Source organism: Oryctolagus cuniculus, chromosome 6, assembly GCF_051225735.1.
Source record: "Oryctolagus cuniculus isolate XC-2025 breed Fujian yellow rabbit chromosome 6, ASM5122573v1, whole genome shotgun sequence".
Taxonomy (NCBI): domain Eukaryota; kingdom Metazoa; phylum Chordata; class Mammalia; order Lagomorpha; family Leporidae; genus Oryctolagus; species Oryctolagus cuniculus.
Genome location: NC_142872.1, coordinates 122,100,786 through 122,120,657, shown reverse-complemented (window position 1 = coordinate 122,120,657; position 19,872 = coordinate 122,100,786). Strand labels below are relative to the sequence as shown.

Sequence of the window (19,872 nt, the reverse complement as noted above, 5' to 3'; positions counted from 1 at the left end):
AGTCTTGATAAATTGTCGTTTTAGCCAACAGTGTTTAAAGTAAAATCAGTAAATTGTGAGTAATGATGGCTGAGTCAAAAGTCCTGTATTAAACACAATGGTCTGTGAAAAGTGGGGGCAGCGTTCAGAGAAAAGTGAATGCAAGTTTAACTAAAACAACTCTTGTTCAGAGAGAGAGAAAAAAGGCCTTGGGATTTATTATCCTATTAGTTTTTTCTGTAGGAGCAGCTCTCAGGGTGTCCCGGGCAGAAAGTCAAAATCTCCATTTACTAGAGATGTTTAGAAAACATGCTCTTAAAAGTGGGAACTACCAAGTTTTTGACTGGACAACATAAATATGGTTGAATTCCTTCAGTATAGTGAGGAATCCTGAAAGAGTTACAGTTCTTAAAGGGGCTGCCTAGGAAGGATTTCCAGGTGAGTGAAAATCTAGAGCATTTTCACACACATACACACACACACACACACACATTCTGTGGTGGGTTACTTAATATGGCTTTGTGTTTCAGTATTTATATGTGATACTGTATAAAGCATAGTCCCATTTTATTAATTCCAACTGAATTAGAAAATAATCTGAGTGGTAAGAAGCTGGAGGTGATGTATTGAATTCTAGGATCATGGTAATAACTGTAGGTAACACATCTTGTTGAGAACTTACTGGGTTCTAGGCTCTCTGAGGTATTTACATGAATTAAACATTAAGTAATTTTCCTGAGATCACATAGGTTGCAAATGGTAGAGCCAGGATTCAAACTCAGTCCAAATCTGTACCTTAAACCATGATATCTATGGCCTCTATGGTCAGTCTCTAAATTGTACTTCATTGTAACTTGGCATATAGGATTACTCAAAGTAACTATACAAGTGTGCCAAATGGGTATCCTTTGACATCATGCTCTACAATGGCATACATTTAATTGGTAATATCAATAATTGTTATATTAACTGCTGATTACAAATGTGCAAAAGCCAACGAGTTATTTGCTTTAAAATGGTTTATTTTCAAAGACACAAAGTCCTTGTATTCTCAATTGTGTCATAGATATTATCACCTTTAATTAGTTAAGGATTTGAGGAAGTTTAGTGTGTACATATAACAGAGCACACATCCCTCTGTGGATCTAAAGTCAATCTCTACACCTTTGCTCTTGAATCATTTACCACCAACTCTTTTGAAGGAGCTCTTATCAATAGACCATCTTCTGCCTCTCTGTCATCTTTATATTTTCCCTCCATAACCAACTATTACTTTTTTGTCTGTTCAACATCCCTTCATTTTGGAAACTTTTTCCACCCCAGTCCAAATAAGTCAGGTTTGGCTGACAATCAAAAGACCCTATCTTCTCTGGCACAAGAATGGGCATCTAAGTCAGGCAGGCAGATCAGAATATTCTTCATCTAATGGCTCTGTAATCATACTCAGGTGCCCAAAGGCTCCAAGCATGGCCAGAAACTTGTTAACAGAGATTTGTGCAAATACCATTAGAGAGAGGAGAGAGATCTCTTTCTTTTAAATATTATGAGTTCTAAAATCTCATTGAGTCTAAAAGCTGATTCTAAAGTTACTTGCAAATTTGCATAAAGAGATCCTAATGAAACTGATGCATGGGAAATCAGGACTGAGAAACCAGGAGAGGGATCCTTGGAAACATTTTTTGAACAATCCTTCCAATGCCACAGATTCAATGAATTCTGCTTTTCTTATGATCTCAGGTAATAAATAATTCAATTAACTATGATGCCAGACTACAGTTCCTGAATACTAATGAGCTTTTCACAGAATCTGTCCCAGTGAGGTAAGATTCCCAATCCTAAATTCTGTCTGTTTCCCTTTGGGCCTGTGCAGTTCACCCCTTGGTATCAATTTCTGTACAAGTCAGGGTTCTTGGTTGCAAGAGTTTTCATAGAGACGTATTTATTGTTCATGTTCTTGATTGCAAAATTTAACAAAAATGCATTTGTGGAAAGAACTTTGGGTAGTCCACAGAACTGACTGAGAACTAGAACACCAAATTAGATAATGGACAAGGCCCAGTGGAAACTTGGCTACAGAGAGCAGCCAATGTCTTCCCCTAAGAACAGTCTGATTGGGTGTCATCACAGCATTGCAGCTGGTCACTTGTTGCCTCTGTCACTCCTTTGCAGTTGGATGAAAATCCTCTAATTATCACTGACATATCATTTCAACTCTCACCAAAATTAAAGTCCTGGAGGGTAGCATCCTATTGTTTCAGTCTGCATAGCGTACTGACATCATTTCCTATGAAGTCATCTGTGTTTAGGTGTATGAAAGGGTATTGGCATATGGTTTTCTTGCAGTATCTTTGTTTTGCAGGCAGGGCAATGTTGGCCTCATAAAACAAATTGGGAAATATTTTCTTGTATTTTCTGAAAGAGTTTATGTATAATTGATAGTATTTCCAAATGTGTGGTAGGATTTGCCAGTGAAGTTATGTGGACCCAGGTTTATCTTTTTCTAAAGGATTTTAATTAAAAATTGCTATCATTTAGAAGGTAGAGGAACCTTTCAGATTTTCTGTGTCTTTTTGTGTGGTAATCCGTGTCTTTCAAGAATTTTGCCTGTACCATCTAAGTCATCAAGTTAGTCGGCACAAATCTCATAATATTTCTTTATTATTGGACATCTGTATTTTCTCTGGCACCCCCTTCCTGATCATTCTGTCTAGAAGTTTATCATTATTAATCTTTTCAAGGAATCAGCTTTTGTTTTCATTGATGTTTCTCTACTGCTTTTCTGTTATATATTTCATTAATTTCTGTTCTTTATTTTTCTGATTTTGGGTTTCATTCACTTTTCCTCCTCTACTTGTGTAAGGTAGAAGATTAGTTACTGATTTGAGACCTTTCTTTTTTGATAATCTAAGCACTGTTATGAATTTCCCTCCAAGGATTGTTTTAGTTCAGTCCACAAAATTGGATGATTTCATTTTTATGCATTTCAAAATAATTTTTTCTCTTCTGTTTTCTTCCTCAGTCTATCAGTTATTTAGGAATAGAGAGCTGGAGTTTTGTTATCAAGGGTTAAGCCTCCTCCTACAATGCGAGCATCCCATAAGAGTGCCAGTTTGAGTCCCGCTGTTCCACTTCTCATCTAGTTCCCTGCTAATGGCGTAGGAAAGCACTAGAAGATAGCCCAAGTGTTTGGGCCCCAACACTCATGTATGAGACTCAGATGGAACTCCAGGCTCTTTGCTTCAGCTTGACTCAGCCCGAGCCATTCCAAGAACTTGGCTCATGCAAGCACTTGGGCCATTTTCCACAGCTTTACCGTGCATGTTAGCATGGAGCTGGATCAGAAGTGGAGCAGCCAGGACTGGAACCCCAGGGCTGATATCAGATGTTGGTGTCACAGGCAGAGGCTTATCCCGCTTCACTGTAAGAGCATTTCAGGCATGGAAAGCCAAGATACTGTGGCAAAAAAAAAAAAAAAAAAAAAAAAAACCTACATGAAAGATCTCTTTGAGTGAGATACCGGCGGAAAGAAGGAGCAATCAAAGAAGGAGGTACCTTTCTTTGAAGGGAGGAGAGAACTTGACTTTGATTATGGCCTTGTCAAAATAAGGTCAGAGTTTGTGGACTCAAGAGGCTTCCATAGCCTTGGCAGCTCATGAAAAGAGCCTCGGGTGGTCACTGACATCATAAATAAGAGTGTCAATTGTTAAATCAACAACAAGAGTCGCTGTGTACTTGCTCCCCATGTAGGACCTCTGTCCTTAATGTGTTGTACTATGTGAATTAACAACGGTAAAACTAGTCTTTAAACAGTATTTTATACTTTGTGTGTCTGTGTGGGTGCAAACTGTTGAAATCTTTACTTAGTATAGAGCTGATCTTCTGTATATAAAGATAATTAAAAATGAAACTTAATGAAGAATGGGATGGTAGAGGGAATAGGAGGTGGGATGGGAGTGGAGGTGGGAGGGTAGGTATGGGGTGAAGAACCGCTATAATCTAAAAGTTGTACTTATGAAATTTATATTTATTAAATAAAAGCTTTTTATAAAAAAGACTGGTTGCAGAGGTGTGTTGTTTAATTTCCAATTTTTTTGGTGTTTTCCAGATAGCCTTCTGTTACAGATTTCTAGTTTATTTCCTTTGTGGTCTAAAAGAGTACTTTGTGTGCTATCTATTCTACTACATTTGTTAAGGTGTGTTCTATAGCTTAGAATGTGGTCTATCTTTTAGTGGATATTCCCTGAGCTTGTGAAGAATGTGTATTCCACTGTTGCTGGATGAAGTAATGTACAGATGTCAACTAGGTCCAATTGATTTATGGTGCTGTTCAATTCAGCTGCATCCTTCCTGACTTTCTGCTTGCTGATGACAGAGTGGTTGAAATCTCCTTGAAGATGCACCTTACTTGGATCTCTTTAATTTTCACATTCTTCTCCCTTCTTCTGAGATTTTACTGTGATTCGTCAATGTTTAGTTTAGTGAGGGAATCTTGTCTTCACTTTGGGGTATTTTAGCTATCATTTCATGAGATACTGTCTCCTTGCTATTGCCCTATTTTTTTGGTGACATTGAAAATCTGGATCTTTTCTTCATAACTTAGCTCCCCCAACCCTGCTCCAAAACAATTCTATGCTGTCTTTTCTATTATAGGCAAATTACTTAGTCCAAATTTCAGTTCACTTGTTTGTTCCTCCTTTGCGTAAGGAAAAACACCATCTTTTTGTTACAACAAATTTCTGCTCCAACATCTCCAATTAGCTTATTTATTTCAAAATAATTTTCCATTTCAGAAATGTGATACCTACCTTTATGACTCCAATATGTTGATAATACTAAAATTATCAATTTTATTTTATAGTTATGTTAATAATAGCTCTCCATACCTCCTTTTACTCATTGTTAATAGGAGGGATTAGAAATATCACCATACCCATAAATTCTTTGTAATTAATTAATATAATATGTGAAAAACTCTCAGAACAGTTAGGAGCCCTCTGTCAAACTGAGTATCTCCTCTTCCTAGTGAGGTCTACTGTGAGAGGGAGCAGAGTGGTTGCAGGGGCTAATACTGCATATTATTCTCAGGGAAAGAGGGGAATTGGTGAAGTTGGCTCTGAGCAGGGGTACTCACATTGTGCCTACTTTGGTCTTGGATGCACCCTGTTCCTTCCAAGCAAAACCAGATGTGCAACGTGTTTTCCAATCTCTCTACCCTAAAGATAGCTACTGTCAGGAGACATTTGTTCTTTTTTGATATTTACTGATTCCTGGAGATGGGGAAGATATGCAGGGGACAACAGGCCTTCTGACAGTCATGTCTTTATTCCAGTCAATTCCATAGTCAGTTACTCCATGCCTCCCTGATACCAGCTTCCTCTGGGAATGAATCATCATGCCGTTCCCATGATGTCATTCATGTAATCCTCTCCTGAGGATTCCTGTGCATATTGTGAATGATCTTTTCTCTCTGTGATCCCATCTCTCTTTCTGGGATGCCTCACTGATAATTTTCCCTCTTACTTTCGAGTAAGAATCTTTATAGAATACCAATTATTTATTGTTATGTAATGGACCACCTCAACACTTAGTATCTTAAAACATTAACACTTAGTTCACACTTAGTTCATGGGTCAGTAATTTGGGCTGGCTCAACTGGGTGGCTGACTAACCTCACTAAAGCATTTTCTGGCAGCTGCCTGGTTAGGCAGAGGTTAGCTTGTCTAAGAATTTTAACTGAGATAGTTTGTCTCTGCTCCACATGCTGTCCTATTATCTAGAAGGCTAGGCTGGGCTTGCTCACATGGTATGGTAGCAGGGGTTTCAAGAGAAACAGTGGGAACATTTAAGGCATCTAGGGACCCACTTAGAACTTATGTAATGTGGCTTCTATTGAATTCTGTTGGCCACATCAAGCAAGTCAAGATTTAAGGAAGGCTCTGCTTGTTGATGAGGGGAATTGCAAACAGTTGTGTCCATGTTTAAAATTTACCACATTTTGTTATAAAAAAATTTATCTTGTCTATGGCTTTATGTCTTTTTATCTTGGTAGTGGTGAAAATGGTGGGCTTTAATAGCACATCTTGTACTCAGTTTATCATTTTGTATAACTCTTTTGTTCCATTTGAAGTTTATTTTCATATGTGCTCATATTTCTTTATTGCATTTTCCTCTACAATTCATATGTGCTTGAATTTCCAGTCATTTATTAAGAATTATGATTATTTTAAGGGAGGAAGGGAGTATCATTATGTTCTTAGAATTGTTTCTACAAACTATATTGGATCTGTTAAAAAGCTATCTAAAATAAAGAACAAAATAGAATTGTGAGTATTTTAGAGCACTTTATCATCTATCGAATGTTTTTATAGTTAGCTGAGTGTATTTCTGGACTCTTATTTTTTCTTTGTAGGAAATCTTTTCTTTTAAAACTTAATATTTATTTTTTAAATAACATTTTATTATTATATTGAATGGATTTTACTTTGTTTACATATCTCCTCATTTTAAGCATTGTTTATGATATATATTTTTTTATTTGACAGAGTTAGACAGTGAGAGAGAGAGAGAGAGACAGAGAGAAAGGTCTTCCTTCCGTTGGTTCACTCCCCAAATGGCCACTATGGCCAGAGCTATGCCGATCCAGAGCCAGGTGCTTCCTCTGGGTCTCCCATGAGGGTGCAGGGGCTCAAGCACCTGGGCCATCCTCCACTGTCCTCTTGGGCCACAGCAGAGAGCTGGACTGGAAGAGGAGCAACCGGGACTAGAACCCGGCACCCATATGGGATGCTGGCACCACAGGCAGAAGATTAACCAAGTGAGCCATGGCGCAGGACCCACATTAACTCCCTGGAGCTAATGCTGAAGTTATTTCCCTTGAATACCACACTTCTTTCAAAGAGAAAAGTCTGTTCCACATTGAGGGGTTGTAAAAGAGAAGACAATGTATATTCAGTAGCATTTCAGAATGACTGATTAGGAGAGAGTATGTAATAGATTTGAACTTTGTCAAGGGAAAGAGAGGGCTGAGAGACTGATGTCCACTAATTAAACACCTCTACATTATTAATAAAACATTTCATTTTTGAGAATTTGAAGTATAATGCTCAGTGAAAATGTATTATATTAGGCCCTCTCTCAATTTACTATCAAAATGAATTTTGAATAATTGCTCTTTTATAGTAACCATAGCCTGTATTTCTGTGGTGAGTTTGTTTAATTTAGCTTAGTTTTAATTAGCATTAAATTACTTTCACTTTCTTCTTCCAAACACTTAAAATTAAATATTTATTGCTATTAACTTTTATATATTGGAAAATTAATTTACACTGTAGAATTTATTGGTATTAACTACTTTTAAAAGAAGATTTATTTATTTATTTGAAAGGTAGAGTAACAGAGAGGCAGCGAGATCATCCATCCACTGGTTTATTCTCCAAATTGCTGTGACCAGGGCTGAGCCAGGCCCAAACCAGAAGCCAGAAACTCCACTCTATTCTCCCATGTGGGTGTCAGGACTCAAGCATTTGTACCATCCTTTTCTGCTTTCCCAGGTGCATTAACAGGAAGCTGGATTGGAGGCAGAGTAGCTGGCACTTGAACATTGCTCTGATCTGGGATGCCAGCATTGTAAGTGGCAGCTTAAACTGCTGTGCGACCATGATGCCCTTGGTACTTACCACTTGAAGGCAGTAGAACACAGTGGTTAGGAGCTGGACTCTGGAGTTCTATTCCAGCTTTACCACCTATGAGCTATATAACTTTAGGAAAATTTCTTAACCTTTTAGTTTCTTCATCTTAATAGGTAGATTGCTATAAATGAGCCATTGTATGGCAGTCACTTAGAACAGTACTTGGCACATGCTAGGATAGCTAAGTGTCAGTGTTTTTTTGGCATTAGTACCCATGGTAGTCATTCTTTCAAATATTAGAAATAGAATAATGATTTAAAAACAGACAAGGTCCTCTTTTGTTTCATGAAATGCACATTCTGTTGGGGGAAGACAAACAACCATCTTTACAGTTTTTCTCATAAATTTTAACTAAAATATTATTCATATAGTAGAGGAAATACACATAATATATGAACACAAAAGACATAATCTCAGTAATTCTCGAAAAATATAATGCAGAGTTTCTAAGATGGTGGAGTAGGAGGGAGCTTACTGATCTAGTCTAGAAGAAGATAGTTTAAAAGAAGTGGAGAGAGTACAGTCTCAGGGAAGAGGGAGAAAATGGCAGAGAAAATGCTACGCAAACTAGAGGGACATAGTGGACCTACAAGGAGGGTGTGGACGCCCACAACTCAGGACTCCAGCAGCCAAGAGCCTATGCACCAGTGTTGGAAAGTGAGTTGAGACCAGACCACAGTGGTCCAAGACACTGGTGATAAAAATGCAGGAAAAGCCTAGAGGGAATCTGGCTTGGAGCCCTGTAGGCCATAGTGTACCTACCAAACTAAAGGAGAAAAAAAAGGAGGGACATGTTTCTCTCTCCCAGATTACTCTACAATGGTGTCTTGTAGCAAGCCAATAAAGAAGCCACCATTTTGGACATACATAACAGCTGTGCCAGCTCATCTCCATGCCAAGCAATCAGCTGGTGGGGAGAACTAACAGGGGCTGAGTGCTCATAACTGTGGGAAGCCCGTGTGCCGAGACTATGAAAAAAACTGAGGGTGTGTGGGAGGATTCATGGTATGGCTGGCACTTTGGTCAGTCACTGTGGGAGACTCCACACTCTCAGGGCTTCCTGCTGACCTGGTGAGGGACATTGCTGGGGAGTCTGAGCTTACACTTAGGATTACACAGATCCTTTGTGTGGTCCTTGGGGGAGAGCAGACGAATATTATATCCACTGGGGCTATCTCTCAGGCACTGGTATCCTTTGAGGAGAGGAGCTCAGCTGAGCAGAATAAACTTCCCTTCTGATTAAAAAAACAAAAGAGACCTTTCTCTCTCTCTCTCTCACTTCTCACTGTCCACTCTGCCTGTCAAAAACAAACAAACAAACAAACAAAAGAGGAGATTTACCACACCAAACCTGGGTGTGTCACCTTAAACACATCCTTCACCCTGGAGAACTGAACAGAGCTCCCTGGACACACCCACTACAAGCCTCTAGATATTCACTGAAAGCAGACAGTCCACTATCTACAGAGGGATAATACAAAGATAAAAGCTGCCATAGCAAAAAAGAACAACAACAACAACAACAAAAACAAAAAACAAACAAAAAAACCCGAGAAGAAACCAATGAGTATCTCCACAAATGCCAAACAACAAATATACCAATTCAAGAAACAAAAATAACTTCAATACTAGATTGTGATCATGAGATGGAAGAAATGCAAAAAATGGAATTCAAAAAATTGATCGTAAGATTACATAGAAATAATAAGAAGCAAATGCATGAGCTACTGAAATCCATACAGGACATGAAACAATTTCTCTCATGAAATTGAGATCATAAAGAGAAATCAAATTGAAATGCATAATTCAGTAGAACAAATAAAAAGTGCAGTGGAAAGCCTTAACAACAGAATCTGTGAAGCAGAAGAAAGAATATTGGACTTAGAATACAAATCACAGGAAATTATACAGTCAAACCAAAAACAAGAATAGGAACTTAGAAAACTAAAAAACACTGTTGGGAATCTACAGGATACTATCAAAAGACCCAACATATGGGTTCTAGGAATTCCTAAGGCTTAGAAAAATATAAAGGATTAGGCCTTTTTAGTGAAATAATTACAGAAAACTTTCCTAATTTGGAGAAAGAAAGTGATGTTCAAGTATAAGAAGCACATAGAACTCCTAATAGACATGACTGAAAAAGATCTTCACCACAACACATTGTAATCAAACTCACCACAGTAAAACATAAATAAAGGATTCTTAAATGTGCATGAAAGAAATGCCAGATTACTTTCAGAGGATCTCCAGTTAGACTCACAGCAGACTTCTCATCAGAAACCCTACAGACCAGGAGAGAATTGTGCGATATATTCCAAGTCTTTTTTTTTTTTTTTTTTGACAGGCAGAGTGGACAGTGAGAGAGAGACAGAGAGAAAGGTCTTCCTTTTTTGCCGTTGGTTCACCCTCCAATGGCCGGCGCGGCCGGCGCGCTGTGGCCGGCGCACCGCGCTGATCCGATGGCAGGAGCCAGGTGCTTATCCTGGTCTCCCATGGGGTGCAGGGCCCAAGTACTCGGGCCATCCTCCACTGCACTCCCGGGCCACAGCAGCGAGCTGGCCTGGAAGAGGGGCTACCGGGACAGAATCCGGTGCCCCGACTGGGACTAGAACCCGGTGTGCCGGTGCCGCAAGGCAGAGGATTAGCCTAGTGAGCCGTGGCGCCGGCCTATATTCCAAGTCTTAAGAGAAAAAAAAACTGTCACCCCAGAATATTATACCCTACAAATCTCTCATTTATGAATGAAGGTGAAATAAAGATCTTCCATAACAAACAGAAATTGAAAGAATTTGTCACCACACATCCAGCCCTACAAAAGATGCTTAAGGATATGTTGCACACAGAAACACAGAAACATGGTCATCACTATGGAAGAAGGTAAAGGAAGAAAATCTCTTAGTAAAAGTACAAAGGAAATTCAAGGTAAAAAATAGAAATATTTTTGGAAAAATGGCAGGGCAAAGTTGTTACTTTTCAATAGTCACCTTGAAAGTAAATGGCCTCAACTCTTCAGTTAAAAGACACAGGCTGGCTGAACCACTATATTCCTTCAGTTGTGCCTATGAAAAATGCATTCATTAAATAAAAGCTTTTAAAAAAAGATACAGATTGGCTGAATGGACTCAAAAACAAAACTCTTCTATTTGCCGCCTACAAGAAACATTTTTCACCAAAAAAGATACACACAGACTGAAAATTAAAGGATGGAAAAAGATATTCTATGCCAATAGAAACCACAAAAGAGCTGGTGTAGCCATCCTAATATCAGACAAAATAGACCTTAACAATAAAAAAGAAACTGTTAAAAGAGACAAAGAAGAGAACTATGTAATGGTTAAGGGGTTAATTCAACAGGAAGATGTGACTTATAAACATATATGCACTAATTACCTGGCTATTTACAAGAAATGTTAAGAGATCTAAAGAGAGACATAGACTCCAATACAAAAGTAATGGGGGGGCCGCGCTGTGGCTCAATAGGCTAATCCTCTGCCTGCGGCGCCAGCACACTGGGTTCTAGTCCCAATCGGGGCGCCCGATTCTGTCCCAGTTGCCCATCTTCCAGGCCAGCTCTCTGCTATGGCCCGGGAGTGCAGTGGATGATGGCCCAAGTCCTTGGGCCCTGAACCTGCATGGGAGACCAGGAGAAGCACCTGGCTCCTGGCTTCGGATCAGCACGGTGTGCCGGCCGCAGCGCGCTGGCCATGGCGGCCATTGGAGGGTGAACCAATGGCAGAAGGAAGACCTTTCTCTCTGTCTCTCTCTCTCTCACTATCCACTCTGCCTGTCAAAAAAAAAAAAAAAAAGTAATGGGGAACTTCAATACCCCAATTTCAGCAATGGACAGATCGACCAGACAGAAAACAGAAAATCACCAAGAAAACAGCAGATTTAATCAACACTATAGACCGAATGGACCTAACAGATATCTGCAGAACTTTTCATCCTACAGGGCAGAATACATATTCTGACCAGTGCATGGAAATTTCTCTAGGCTAGACACATGGTAGGCCATAAAGTAAGTCTCTGCAAATTAAAAAAAAATCAAAATCATACCATGCATCTTCTTTGACTACAATGCAATGAAGATGCAAATTAAAAACTCAGAAATCTCCAGAACATATGCAAACACATGGAGACTGAACAACATGTTCCTGAATGAACAGTGGGTCAAGAATAAATCAGAAAGAAAATTAAAAAATTTCTAGAAACAATTGAAGGCAACAATACACATATCAAAAATTATGTGATACAGCAAAAGCAGTGTTAAGAGGAAAGTTTATAGCAATTGGTGCCTACATCAAGAAATTGGAAAGGCACCAAATATATGAGCTATCAGTGCATCTCAAGGATCTAGAAAAACAACTACAAACCAAACCCAAACATGATTAAAATTAGAGAAGAATTCAAGAAAATTGAATGAAAAAAAAAAAGATCAGCAAAACAAAGAGCTGGTTTTTTGAGAAAATAAACAAAATTGACACACCATTGGCCCAACTAACCTCAAAAAGTGGAGAGAAGACCCACATCATTAAAATTAAAGATGAAAAAGGAAATGTAGCAACAGATACCATAGAAATAAAAAGAACCATCAGAATTATGACAAAGAGCTGTATGCCAACAAACTGAGAAACTTAGAAGAAATGGATAGATTCCCAGACACATAAAACCTACCTAAATTGAGAAATGAAGACATAGAAAACCTAAACACACCCGTTACCAAGACAGAAATTGAATCAGTAATAAAGGCCCTCCTAACAAAGAAAAGTCCAGGACCAGATGGCTTCACTGCTGAATTCTACCAGACATTTAATGAACTAACTCCAATTCTTCTAAAGCTATTCAAAACAATTGAAATGGAGGAAATGCTCCAAACTCCTTCTATGAAGCCAGCATCACCTTAATTCCTAAACCTGAAAAAGATACAACAGAGAAAGAGAATTACAGACCAATTTCCCTGATGAACATAGAAGAAAAAATCCTCAACAAAATTCTAGCCAAATGAAACCAACAACACATCAGAAAGATCATTCATCTAGACCAAGTGGGATTTATCCCTGGTATGCAGGGATGGTTCAATATTCACAAATCAATCAATGTGATATAGCACATTAACAAACTGCAGAAAAAAATCCATATGATTATCTCAATAGATGCAGAGAAAGCATTTGATAAAATACAACACCCTTTTATGATGAAAACTCTAAGCAAATTGGGTATAGAAGGAACATTCCTCAACACAATCAAGGCAATTTATAAAAAAAACCATGGCCAGCATCCTATTGAATGGGGAAAAGTTGGAAGCACTCCCCCTGAGATCTGGTACCAGACATGGATGCCCACTCTCACTACTGCTATTCAATATAGTACTAGAAGTTTTAGCCAGAGCCATTAGGCAAGAAAAAGAAATCAAAGGGATACAAATTGGGAAGTAGGAAGTCAAACTATCCCTACTTGCAGATGACATGATTCTATATATAGAGGATTCAAGACTCCACTAAAAGACTATTGGAACTGATAGAAGAGTTTGGTAAAGTAGCAGGATATAAAGTCAATACACAAAAATCAAAAACCTTTGTATACACAGACAATATGTATACAAAGTTGTATTTATGAAATTTATGTTCCTTAGAAAAAAAAGAAATGTAGTGCAATTTAATATTTTTGCAGGATAAGTTATGGCAGAAGAATGTTCACAACTCACTGTTGGGTGCCATAATTTTTCTAGGGGGAACCCTATTTCCATCATACTCCATACCTCATCCACCTGCAAGTTCTGTCAACTGTGAAATACTGATTCAGAACCCTCCCTCATCCTTGTCTGGATCATCACTACATACACCCAATGGAATCCCCACTTACCATGATCTGTTCTCCTCCTAGGAAATGGAATAGTGCTTTTAGCATGGAACAGCACTTGGCATGGACATATGTGCTATGCAAAAGGCTTCCTATCATGCTGACAACCTCCTGACTTGACCCCTGGCTAACACTCTCATGTTCCTTCTATCCCCCATGTTCCTCCCATCTTCCAATCCACTCTGACCACCTTCAGTTCAAAAGTCCTCAAACTTGCCAAGTTCAACTTCCAAGTTCCAACTTCAAGTCTTCCTATTTGTTTTCTCTGCCTGGTATATCAGCAGACATCGTCTTCACTTCACACATGATGTATGCAGTTAGTCTCCTAACAATTCTCTCCAAAATATTCAGCTCCTGTCATTTTTCTTCAAGGAGCTCATTGTTGTCTGCAATTACAGCAGGAGTTATTTTTTTTTTTTCACTTGTGAATTGTCTGCTTCCACCACAGGTGAAAGCTCCACTTGGACTAATACCTTGTTTTCCTGGGTTACAAATGGATCCCTGGAGCCTAGAAGTGCTTGGGACATGGTTTATCTCAAAATATATCTGATGAACAAAAGAGTGACACTTTGGGCTGAATATTTACGTGCCCAGACAACTAGAGATATCTTGTACTCCCAAGTGGTGAAACTACTCAACATAGTCCACCCCTGAACTCTGGTTCCTCTGCATTGCCTTTTGTTTTCCATGGAAATCACAATAAAAATTCTTGTCCACCTTTCCCTCTCTCTTTTTCTGCTGGTAGCCCATGTTGCATGGTGAATAACGAACTCTGTTTTCAATGGCAGTAGTCTCCTGAACTGTTGGATTCCCCATATGTGAATAATAATAACAACCTATATTTTAAAATTCTTTGAGGAAGGTATTTATGATCTGGGGTATGAGTGTCTTGGCTTCAAAAAAACTAGCTGACTCTATCAGTCAACAATTTCAGTCTTGTTCTCAAGTAGATGAGGCTGTGCAGCCTCAAACAGGCTGTTTAGTCAGAAACCTCAGAATGGTATCTCCATGTTTTTATCTCTCAAGAGTTCAGATGCAGAATTGCCTATTCTTCCAGAATTATTATCACTGAGGTGCCCTGTCAGCCGCTGGGGACATTGGTGGTAGGACATCTTAATTAGTTACTTTCCATAACTACTCCATCTCAAAGGTACAAGATTTCTCTTTTACAAACATTGAAAGATCTGGACAAGCAGTGGATCACATTTTAATGAGACAGTTAGAAAATGCATGGAGTTTTATACTTTGTAAGAACAGAAGAGGGAAAGAATGAAGAATTCAGTGTAGGGAGGGAGTCTCTTGTTCTCCAGAAGTAAAATAAACCAGTAGATGGAAGATTCTTTCTCTCTCTCTCTCCACCCCAGTCTTGCCCCCATCTCCCTCTGACTTTCAAATAAATAAATACTTGTTTTTTCTTAAAAAAAGATTATTACCTTAAACTAATCAGAGATTCAGGCCAACTAGATTGATATTGAATCAACTTAAAATGAAACCACATTTCTTTCTTTACTTGCCTGAATCCATTCTTATGTTAACCTGCAAGTGTTTTGGCCAGGATCCCAGTGGTTTCCTATGAGGAATACACTCCCCACCCCCACTGCTGCCAAGTTTGAGTTTGCTTTATTGATGCCACAGAGTGATACCGCCTTGGAAGTAGCTATAAATCCAGGATGAATTTGTAAAATTTGTAAAACATGCAGCTAGTGTGAACAAGTGATGATAGCATTTCTCATGAGACCATCTTCTCAAGGTAGCATAGAGGAGTTTCATTTTAAAAGAAATATGTGAGTGTCTGTATACTTTATACTACACTGTAGCATCTATTTTGTTCAGTGGTTTCTGTACATGGGCTAGAATATGAATCCTTTGCTCAAAGAAGAGACTCTAGATTTGTGACAAAATTTCCTTCTGAAACCAATATCCTTAAGTGAAAAAAGTTCTTAGGTATGTATCTAAGCCTGTAAAACATCTTATTCTGTGCATGTAATGATGCGATAAGAATCAAAATTTCCCAAATTCAAATGCAACTGATGGAGTTTCAATATAACCTTGGCAAGAGGGGTTCATATTTGTGGGACAATAGTTTCCATAAAGAATCCCACTGTTGTGAAGTATGGAAATGAGCAACATCCAAGAAAAAAGCAGTGTGCATTGCTCCCTTCTGTTCTACTTCTGACGGAAACAAGGAAATAACTGGGGATTTTTCTTATGATTAGTTTCATGTGCAAATGCCTAGCAATTGAAAATTGATTATGTAAAATGGATAAAAAGCAGGTCACCTGTGAATTGACAAGGGGCTTGAAGGCATATTTCTTAGTACTGATATGTTGCCACCGTATGGAAAAGTGTGATTAAATTTAGGAAACACAGGTCTGAAATGCATTCCATTCTCCTTTAGAGATATTTTGGGCTGTGGGAAGAAGCTGGGAGAGAGAATGATAGCACAGATCTTGCAATAAGGGCTGACTTCTGAGGCAACACAGGTAGAGTACCTGTGGGCTACTTTTGGGTGGACTCCTTTGGGCCTCTTAGCTTCTCTCATGTTCATGTGTACCAGGGTGACAGAGACTTTACATGGAGCAAGAGGACTCCTCTCTTGGGGCAGCCTCTACCTGAGGACTGGCCTCTTGCTAGGGCACTGTTGCTGACTCAGAGGGGCCTGCACATCTGCATTCGCTGCTGTACAAATTTTCCTTCCAGGATTCAGCTCACAGGGCAGATGAAGATTCACAACACACACACACACACACACACACACACACACGAGCCCTCATTATTATGTTCTGGGGAGTGCTTTAGAGAACTCTGGCCTATCCCACCACCAGATGTCTCTCCTGTGTCTGAAGGCCAGGGTCATCTTTCAAGCTTGTGTCTGAAGTCAAACTGGGCCTGGCTCTAATCTGATTGGTGAGAGATTCAGCACTACTGCACATACTGGTCTGTTTTTAGAGACTTTTCTCTAAATGGTGCCATGGAAAAATAAGGCATGTTTCTGAGTTTTTTTTAAGTTATTTTTAACTGAAAGAGACTCATTTGTCTTTATTTTCAAGCGATAACAAATACAGTCATTTCAGTAAGTTTTGTCGCAAAGCATCCTCTGTGTTGAAGACTTAGTTTTTGTCTACTGTGTAAACTAGCAAGTCTTCAAGTCTTGGTTTATATGCTGCCCCTTTCTGACCCCTCAAGTATGGGCTCGATGTCCTTCCTGTGTGCACCTGTAGCATCTAGCAATTAACCCATCTGTGACAACTCTTTATTGGCCTGCAAATTACAATTACCTGTTTTCTTTTATGAATTTGTATTTATTTTAATTTTATTTGAGGAAAAAGCAGATATTCCATCAGCTGATTCACTCCCTATATGTCTGCAACAGCTGCCGCTGGGCCAGGCTGAAACCAGACACCCAGAAATCAATCTAGGTTTCTCATGTGGATAGCAACGACCCAAGTACTTGAACTACCACCTGCTGTCTCCCTGGGTGTGCACTAGTAGGAAGCTGGATGGGAAGTGGAGGAGCCAGTACTCAAACCAGGAACTCTGTTATGGGATGTAGGGGTCCCAAGTGGTGAATTTACTACTGCACCAAACTCCTGTTTCTACTTGTTTTCTTGAACATTCTCCTCCCTCTAAAACAAATGTTAAGCTCTTTAAGGACTAACTATATAGACTGAAAACAAAAGGACTCTCTGGCCTGACTGTGCCTTTGGAATGGGCTCTGCAGCTGGGCCCCATTCCTCTGAGTTTCTCCCAGTGTGCTTTTCAGCAGTGCTATTCTCCGATATTCTGGTTGTCTCCCAGTCCTGGCAGGACTGTGCTCTCCTGTACACTAGCCACCTAGATGTGGCCTGTGACTTCCCTGGGTGACAGCAGATGAGGGAATTATGTGGTGTCACTTCTAAGCAAAAGCCTTCAGAGCCAGTTTGTGTATCTCACACTCTTCCTTTCTTACCAGCTGGGTTCCCACGTGGCTGTCAAGGACTGAAGCACGTGGGTTATCTTCCACTGCTTTTCCCAGGCCATTCGCAGGGAGCTGGGTCTGAAAGGAGGCAGCCAGGAAACAAACTGGTGCCCACATGTGATGCGGAATTGCAGGCAGCAGCTTTACCTGCTAGGCCACAATGCTGGCCCCAAGCAAAGGTCCTGAAGGAAGCTTCATCATAATGTGGAGCAAAGCCCTCAGCCAGCTCTTAAGGCTAAAACATGTGGTGTAGTGATTAAGGAGCCATTTGGGGTGCTCACGTCCCACCAGTGCCTGGGTTGATTTCCCAGCTCCACTCCTGATTCTAGCTTCCTGTTAATGTGCACTGTGGAAGGTAGCAAGTGATGGCTAAAGCTCTTGGTCCCTGCTGCCCACCTGAAAGACCTGAATTAAATTCCTGGCTTCCAGTTTGGTCTGGCCCAGCCCCTGCTGTTTTGGGTATGTGAAGAGGGAACGAGTGGATAGAGAGTCAGTCTCTCTCTCTCGCTTTTTAAAACTAAATAAATGAAAAGTTAAAAAACCCTAAATGATACATACCTAAATAAGAAAGATATCTGTTGTTTTTTGATTTTTTTCTTTTTAAATTTTAAAATTTATTATATATGGGTGAATTGTCCATCTTTCCATTTGATTATTGTTTATAGGTCTTGCCTAAATTCCCACTGAAGTAAGGCCTTTTTACTTTTAACCTGTTGAAATTTTTATTAAGTGGAGCATTAAGCCCTTGACTGTGATGTAAATTAAAAATATGTTATCTCAAAAACTAAAAGATAAAGGAAATATATTTTTAGAATTGTTAAAAGAAATACATGGAAGATTAAAAAAAGAAATTGATCTTTTTTTTATGCTACTGAGATTTTGGAATTTTCTATTTCTATATCTTCACCTGGGCTGCTCTGACTAATAAACCAAAAATATGGGATTTTTCTGTGATGTCAACTTTTGGTTGCTGATGGTCACTTAGAGCACTGAACTAGGAATACTTTGATTTTTATGTCTCTACCAGCATAATATAGGACAATGAAACCTATTGCTGACCTCAGTTTATTCTATGCTGATGAGCACATTTTGTAACAGCTATTTCCCCTTTCTTCCTCATGACCTATACGTGTGGCTCCAGCTGCTTGCTATGCACCGGCATAACTGTGTTAGAATTCCAAGGAAGGGGCCTTCATCACCGTATTATGAGGTAAGCTACCACCTCCAATGCCAGTATCCCATACTGAAGCACTAACTCAGACCCTAACTGCTCCATTTCTAATCTAACTTCCTGCTAATGAGTCTGAGAAAGCAGCAAAAGATGGCCTAAGTACTTAGGCCCCTGCCACCCATGTGGGAGACCTGGATGGCATTTCAGGCTCCCTACTTCATCCTGGCCAAACCCTGGCATTGTAGCCATTTGAGGAGTGAATCAGCAGATGGAAGAGTCTTTGTGTCTCTCCTCTCTCTGTCATTTCACCTTTCAAATAGAGTAAGTATTTAAAAAATTTTAAGGGGAAAATAATTTAAAGGTAAAGCAAAATAAAATAAGTAATTTCCTAACGGTCCTTGGGTGAATTGCGGCTCTGACACTAGTGCCCAATCTTCCAATCAAACATCCTTTCACATTGGATTGTTGTTTATTAACAGGGAAGCCAATGAGGTTCTCTATTTGAAAGATGGGTTTTATCTTGAGAAAAAGTAGAAGCAATGATTTTTTCTTTGTCTCCAAGAATGTACATGCTCTCATAACACTCTTGGTTGACTTATGAAGTCATTAATTAGTATTTAAATTTAGATGACAATATAGATATTAATCAAAGTACTTGTTTTATACCAGATTTATGCTTTTTCACCTTGATTTGACACTTATATGTCTAAGAAAGTATAACATTTTATGTCCGATCCTGAGGTGCATGCTGGATGGTACTGAGTCATTCAATTGTCACTTCTTTGAGCTTGCTGGTCTGTTCTTTTTCAGGTTCTCAAGGTAGTATTTTCCACTTTCTACTAATTAAATCATCTTAATATATACTAAATTGATCTGCTGTATATAAAGATAATTGAAAATGAATCTTGATGTGAATGGGATGGGAGAGGGAGTGGGAGAAGGGATGGTTGTGGGTGGGAGGGAGGTTATGGGAGGAAAAGCCGCTATAATCCAAAAGTTGTACTTTGGAAATTTATATTTATTAAATAAAAGTTAAAAAAATAAAAAAAATCAGTGGGCATCCTCTGTTAATTTTTCTTAATTCTTAATTTTATAGCTATCTCGTCTTCCTCATCCACTCCTCACTGCTGTAGTACCAGGGTATGTCCTTAGTATTTCTTCCCTGCACCACTAAGGGAATCTACTAACTGGAATCCTTCTTTTGTTACCTGTCA

At 39.2% G+C, this 19,872-nt stretch overlaps 1 long non-coding RNA gene across 1 annotated transcript in view; it reads left to right on the top strand.

The window, feature by feature from the left end:
- The window catches only part of LOC149126280 (uncharacterized), a 136,953-nt gene extending 118,254 nt beyond the window's left edge, over positions 1 to 18,699 (top strand). Inside the window, exon 3 of the long non-coding RNA XR_016234944.1 lies at positions 18,629 to 18,699. This is a non-coding gene — a long non-coding RNA (uncharacterized LOC149126280). The remainder of the gene's footprint in view (positions 1 to 18,628) is intronic.
- Positions 18,700 to 19,872: the final 1,173 nt, after the last annotated feature.